The 6,276-nt window shown below is 49.6% G+C and overlaps 1 pseudogene; it reads right to left on the bottom strand.

Annotated features, from left to right (window-relative positions):
• Window positions 1–2,320: 2,320 nt before the first annotated feature.
• LOC132008581 (large ribosomal subunit protein uL30-like) overlaps window positions 2,321–6,276 on the bottom strand; it is a 10,336-nt pseudogene continuing 6,380 nt past the window's right edge.

Genomic DNA, 6,276 nt, shown 5'->3' with positions numbered 1-6,276 from the left:
TCTCAGAATTCAGGGTAGAGAGATGAGGGAAGGACACATGAAACTCTAAAATAAAACCCCTGTAATTCATGGGAAGTTCAGAGACCCCAGAAGAACCCCCTTGGTTCTCAGGCCATTAGGACACACACAAACTAGAGATTGAGACACATCTACCTGTACCCGCCCCCCCCAAAGGCTTCTGTATCTTCCCTCCGTGCATCCATTCTGCCTGTTCCTCCATTTCTCTCTCTCTCTCTGCCTTTCTTTGCCTTCCTTCTCTTCTGCTTTCCACAAGTATTTATTAAGCTCTAACTGTGTGCAGGGCCCTGAGTGAGTAGCTGGAAATATGTAGAAAAGTAAACATGATCCCTGCTCTGGGAACTTCCCAGACAAGCTGGGAGAGAAACAGGCATCAGGGCACCCCTGAGCCCACCCAGAGCCTGTGGGATACGGGCACGGTACCCCTCTGGGCAGACACAGCCCGTGGGCACAGGGTTGGTGGAACTAGTGGCAGCTTTGTACAAATTAGGAAAGGGAGCCCTTCCTCTGAGCACAAGCAGCTCTGCACCAGGCCACCAAGCTGAGCACCCCCTTAGGGCACGGGGTGGGGGACAACATACTGAGCTTCCTCCCCAGTCGAGGATGGTGGCAGTCCACTGTGTCTAAGGGTGCCAGATCTAAGGCCCAAACTTTTAAAACATTGTGATAAAACACATATAACATAACGTTTACCATCTTACTCATTTTTAAAAAGATTTTTATTTATTTATTTGAGAGAGAGAGTGTGTGTATGTGTGTGTGTGAGCAGGGTGAGCGGCAGAGGCAGATGGAGAAGCAGACTCCCTGCTGAGCAGGAAGCCCAACTCAGGGTTCTATCCCAGGACCCCGAGATCATGACCTGAGCCGAAGGCAGATGCTTAATGAACTGAGCCACCCAGGTGCCCCTTAATCATTTTTAAGTGTACGATTCAGTAGTGTCGTGCAAGCAATTTCCAGAATTTTTCACTTTGCAAAACTGAGACTTTGTGCCCATTGAACAGTAACTTTTCCTCCAGTTCCCCCTCCCACACTGGTATGAAAGGAAGGTGGGGGGTGCCAAGATCCATGGGTGACACACTGGGGCTGCATGGCGAGCCCTGGAGGGGGATGCCTGGGTGAAGACGGGAAACCACAGGGTGTGAATGGTGGCGGGCCCTTCCCTGTCCCCAGCGAATCTGCATAAAGGAACGTGTCACCTCCTCAGTGTGTCTCATTTGGTCACATACAAGCAGGGACAAGCTTCACCGCCGGGTTCCGTGACCTGACCAGCCATTCTCTAAACCCCAGATTTGCCCATGACTCTGGTCTCACCTGTAAAATGGAGAAAATGGCCCCGACGTGATATGTTTTCTGTGATCATTAAGTGGACAATACTGAAAGAAAGAAAGCTGCAATTGTTCAGGGATGTAGGTGGGAGATGCGAGGGTGGACAGAAGCGGCAGCAGAAGCGGGACAAGCCAAACTTGAGGGCAAAACCCAGCTTCATACCGCATCTTCTTGGACATGAAAAGTGCGTACAAGCTATTTATTCTGAGCTCCAAGAAGCAAACGTGCTGGTGACATTCCTGGAACAATCGTGGGGATGGCAAGCTTTCTAAATGCCTTACCACCCCGTCTCATCGCTCCCTCCCAGCGATGTGGCCCAAACTGGTTTGATCGTCCTAATGTTATAGATGAGAAAATGGAGGCCCGTTGTTTGATTCTCAAGTTCACAAGGGTAGTGAGTGTGAGAGCCGGGTTGGGAGCCTGGGCAGATGACAGACTGCGCTCTGGACCACTATACTTCCCTGTTTCTTGACTTGTGGAGAATGCTGGGGCAGCCCCCTGTCCTAGGGGCACCTGTGCACCTGTTCTGCAGGGTGGCCTCCTCCTCACCTCCCTCCCCGACACAGCCCTCCCTGAGAGGCCAGCCCTCTTCTCCTCCCGGAAGTGGTGGTTTCCGGCACTGGCTTTCTGGGGTCTGGAGACAGCAGCAGACAGGGAAGGACACATCTGATGGGACTTCATGAATGACCACTGCTTACTTGAGGGAAATGCTTTGTGAAAATCCATCTCTGGTCCCTTGTCCCACAAGCATTTGCGGACACTTCAGATATGAACCTAAAGACCATGGCCTACTAACTAAAAGGGTCTTATGTCTTGTAGAATGATTACTTCATTTCTGCCTACCTTAATGGGTTTTGGCCAAACCACTATTGACCAATGGTGATGACCAGCACTTTGGGACATCTCAGACACTGCCAACTGTGTTACCCTTGGTCCCCAATTACATCTGGCCCCCTTCTCTACTTCTTCCACTAGCCTAGGCACTCTCATCCCCAGTGACTGGAAGAGTGAAGCCCACCAGAGCCCACATGCTCGTGGAGCCCACCTGCCAGGCATCATTCCAGGCCGCTGAAATAGGGACAGATCTTGAAGGCAAGAGCGCCTCCAGCTCCCAATCCTTTAGCACTGCTCCCTGGACCACCATTATCATTAGCGTCAGGTGCCTGGGGATGGGGCAGGTACATGATGATGTTGGTCAAGGTGGCCTCTTACTGTCCTGACCTCAGAAAAATTGAATGGAAAACCATAGAAGATGCACAGAACACACACCACTCGAGGGCTCATGTGTAAGGAGGTATAGGAGTCTCCTTTATGTCAAGCTACAAGACAAGTGTGAGAATGAAGACAGACATGAGCTGAGCTTCCCAACAGATGGCTGCCTAGGAGGTAGACATGGGGGACGTCTCCCCAGCCTGGGGATCTATGCTTCCATGTGGGGAGTTGCTCAGCCTGGAGGGGTCAGTTCCGTAGGCTTTCCTGAAGGTCCTCCTCCTCCTTTCTCTTTCTTTTGTCATGGTTCATGGGGGAGAAAAATGAAAGTCCTAGACATTTTTTCCCCAACCACTTCAATTATCCTTTGCCTGTCACCTGTATCATCTTGAATCCAAGGCACTGTATAGACAAGGGTGTTCCAGTGGTGTGTGAGTTTTCTGCCATCTGTCTGTCTCTCTCTCTCTGCTCAAGTGTGCTGTTCGCCTCTCCTGGAAAGTTGGTCCTGTGGCTCAGTCTTTCTTTCCTTTACCTATTCATCATTCAACAAATACTTCCAGTGCTTTTCCTCTTCCTGTCCTAGGCAAACCAACAACGTTCCCTGCCCTGAAGAGTTTCCAGCCTCACTTCGTGTATTTCCCTCTCTTACTCCTGGCTCTCCTTTCTTGATTCTTTGAAGACCTCTGGTGTAAGCAACTCAACTGGTCTGATACTTGCCCAAGAAAGTCAGCTAAGAAAATTCTTGGAGTGGGGGAATAATTCGTCTGTCTACTTCTGCTAAACACAGAAAATAAAACAGAAATTAAAGTAAATATCCCAAAATTATAGTTTATGATGTGTTACTAAAATGCTGCACCTTTTTCTTTTTTCTAAACTCAATTGTAGGATGTCAGTTTACTTTGTGGCAACAAATGACTCTTTATTTCTCCGTGACTGAACTTTTATGGTCACTCTGGCCTAGCCCTTTGCCTTGCCCGGCCCCCCTGTGCCCACCCGTATCAGTGCAGAGAATCTGGGCCAGGGGAGGGGAGGGGATTTCTGAATGTGGGTAAGACGCCAAACAGATTCTGCTCATCTCGGGGTTTGGTGAAACACTTTGCTCAGAAACTTTACAGCCAGTGGGAATTGATGGCTTGTGTTTGCCCTTCAAATAAAGGAACATTGGAGGTAGAGAGGGCGTTCTTCAGTGGAGCTGCTGACTTTTGAAATCTTGAGCCTTCTTCCTTATCAGGCCTGTTTATTACAGGTTTCATAAATGTTTTATGAGGGTATGGTGAGGCCCTGCTGACTGGGGGGGGGGGGTGGCAGCTGTCTCCAACTTTCCACATTGTTGACAAGATCAAAGGACAGATTTACCACCTCATAAGATTGGGTGGATAAGATAGGGCGGAATCCCGGGTTGACTCCTTGCCTCCGTGCACACGGGCAAACAAAGCGGGCGCAATCCAATACCGTGTGCTTCCCTTGCCTGAACGTCTTCACATCGTTTGGCAAAACCATCTGGACCTGCCAAGCAATTCCTGCCCCCAGAAGCCAACTATTCTTTCTCCTTAACCGTTTTAGAAATTAAAAAAAAAAAAAATACGTATGTCAAAAAGATTTAAATCACCTGAGCACTTCAGTCTTCATTCATAAAAGCGACAGTCATTTAAAAATATGTACAATGGAAAAGAGGAAACACTGGGTGCCTGAAAATAATTTATGGTCAAATAAATCATCTCTGGAACATTTATATTTTCAGGTAGAGAAATTGTATTGACTTATTTCCAGCCATTGTTGACATTTTACTGCAATTGCCTCGACAATCTTTGAGAATGTTCTTTTAATCTCTGTCATTAGTATCGGAGGCTTCTCTTATTGCTGTCAAATCCTTCTTCTTCCTCTTTCTCTTCCTTCCTCTTCCTCTCCTCCTCCCCCTCCTTCCCCTTCTCTTCCTCCTCCTCCTTCTTCTTTTTCAACAGAGGGAAGAGTTCCTTCTGAATCAAAAGAAGTTTCTCTGGTTTTCCAGAAATACCCATGCCACTCACCTTCTCTGTAACTCAGAGATGGATGGGCCCTGAGGCCCTGCCTGTGGTCAGACCATCTCTGGGAAGGTTCAGTACGTTCTGGCAGTGGTAGGCACATAGCGAGGTAATTCATTCGAGGGGCTAGTGTCTGTACCCAGCAATGTATGAAGCGGCTAATTTGTAATCTGCATTGTTCTGGAAGGTTGTACAGCCAATCCTGAGAAAATCGGTGAAGATAGCTGTGCTTACCTTGACTTTGTATTTCCTTTACTCTAAGCTCTGTTCTTCCCATCCCGAGGCTCTCCCCTTCCCGAGCTCCCTGATTTCTCTCTCCCAGGCTGCCTGCTCTCCCCACGTGCCCACCACCACCCACCCACTCTGCCCCCACAGCTCTGCTTTCCTTCCAGGGCAGGCTTTCCTCCTTTCTCTGCTCTTCCAAGTGTATCTGCTGAGTGTCCCGAGGCCACTCTAGCCCCCGTGAGGCTGAGGCTGCCGGACAGTTCTCATTTATCATGGCTGCTCAAGTTTGTTCATTCGCAGAGTGTTGAATGCTAACGGTGGCATTTCCACCATTAGCTGGGGATCCCACCATGTGCCCCTCAAACAAGCATGTTAATTCAGACCATTGCCCTATGAAATGCTGTTGTCTTTCAAGCCACTTCTGACCTCTGGCTTTTGCACCTGTGTCCAGGCCCAGGGCACATGCAGTGATGGCACAGACTGAGAAACACGCCCCCTCCCCAGCTCTGGGCATGGGCTAGGCCCACATTCCATCTCCTAACTTGCATTTAGAGGGACAAATGCCTACTCAAGCTTTGTAAATGGTTCTCAAGGGTAATGTGGGATTGCCGTAGGGACTGAACCACCAGCCCTGGGTTGGATCAGGCCTGGAGAGAGGGGTTGGGGAAAGGATTTGGTGGAAAGATCAAACAGGAAGGACTGTTTTAAGAGTTATGTCCGAACGTGCAGAAGCAGCAATGTACGCCTGGGAGGTAGATTTAATTCACTGTCATGGGGCAGCCTCTTCTCTCATCCCACATTAAAACAAAAAAAAAACAACAAAAAATGAGGCCCAACCCCCTGCCCCCTCAGACATAGCACTGGATGCAGGGGATTTCTTTAAAATGCAGATTCCTCGTCAGCAGCAAGTGAAGGCGGCTTTGGAATCTGTATCTGAGCACAGACCCCGGATGGCTCCAATGCAGAATGGGTTGGGACCTCGTGAATGCCGACCTGGATCCATGAACAGGCCCTGCGCTGGGAGGTGGGACAGGTGTCTTCTAGTCCCCCAGCTGCCTCCCTTCAGCAGTGTGACCTTGGACAAATCACGTTGCCTTGATGGATTAGGGCCCTTGGATCCCCACAACCCCCGCCTCTTGTCCCCAACACCGGCTTCAGGATCTCAGGAGTCTGGGCTAGTATCTAGTCATGCTGTTTGGTTCAGATCTGGTGAACACCAGAGCTTCTAGCAGAATCATATCGTATCTATGCGTTCATTGTGAAGCCATGTTGGCAAAGGAAGGGCTCTAACCTCTCCCCTGTGGGTTTATATGCCAGCCTGACTCTGGGTTCCTGCAGCCCTGAGGCCAGTTGGCCACCCTCACGCCATTTCTGTTTTGCCAGCTGTATGTGCCTCCCCCACAACTCCAGGAGCAGCACTGCAAGGTCAGGGGCCCTGGCGGGAAAGCAGACTGCCTCTGTCCTTTACCAGCTACCG

The sequence above is a fragment of the Mustela nigripes genome, unplaced genomic scaffold (assembly GCF_022355385.1).
Source record: "Mustela nigripes isolate SB6536 unplaced genomic scaffold, MUSNIG.SB6536 HiC_scaffold_427, whole genome shotgun sequence".
Lineage (NCBI taxonomy): Eukaryota > Metazoa > Chordata > Mammalia > Carnivora > Mustelidae > Mustela > Mustela nigripes.
This window is presented reverse-complemented; position numbering and strand designations above follow the sequence as displayed.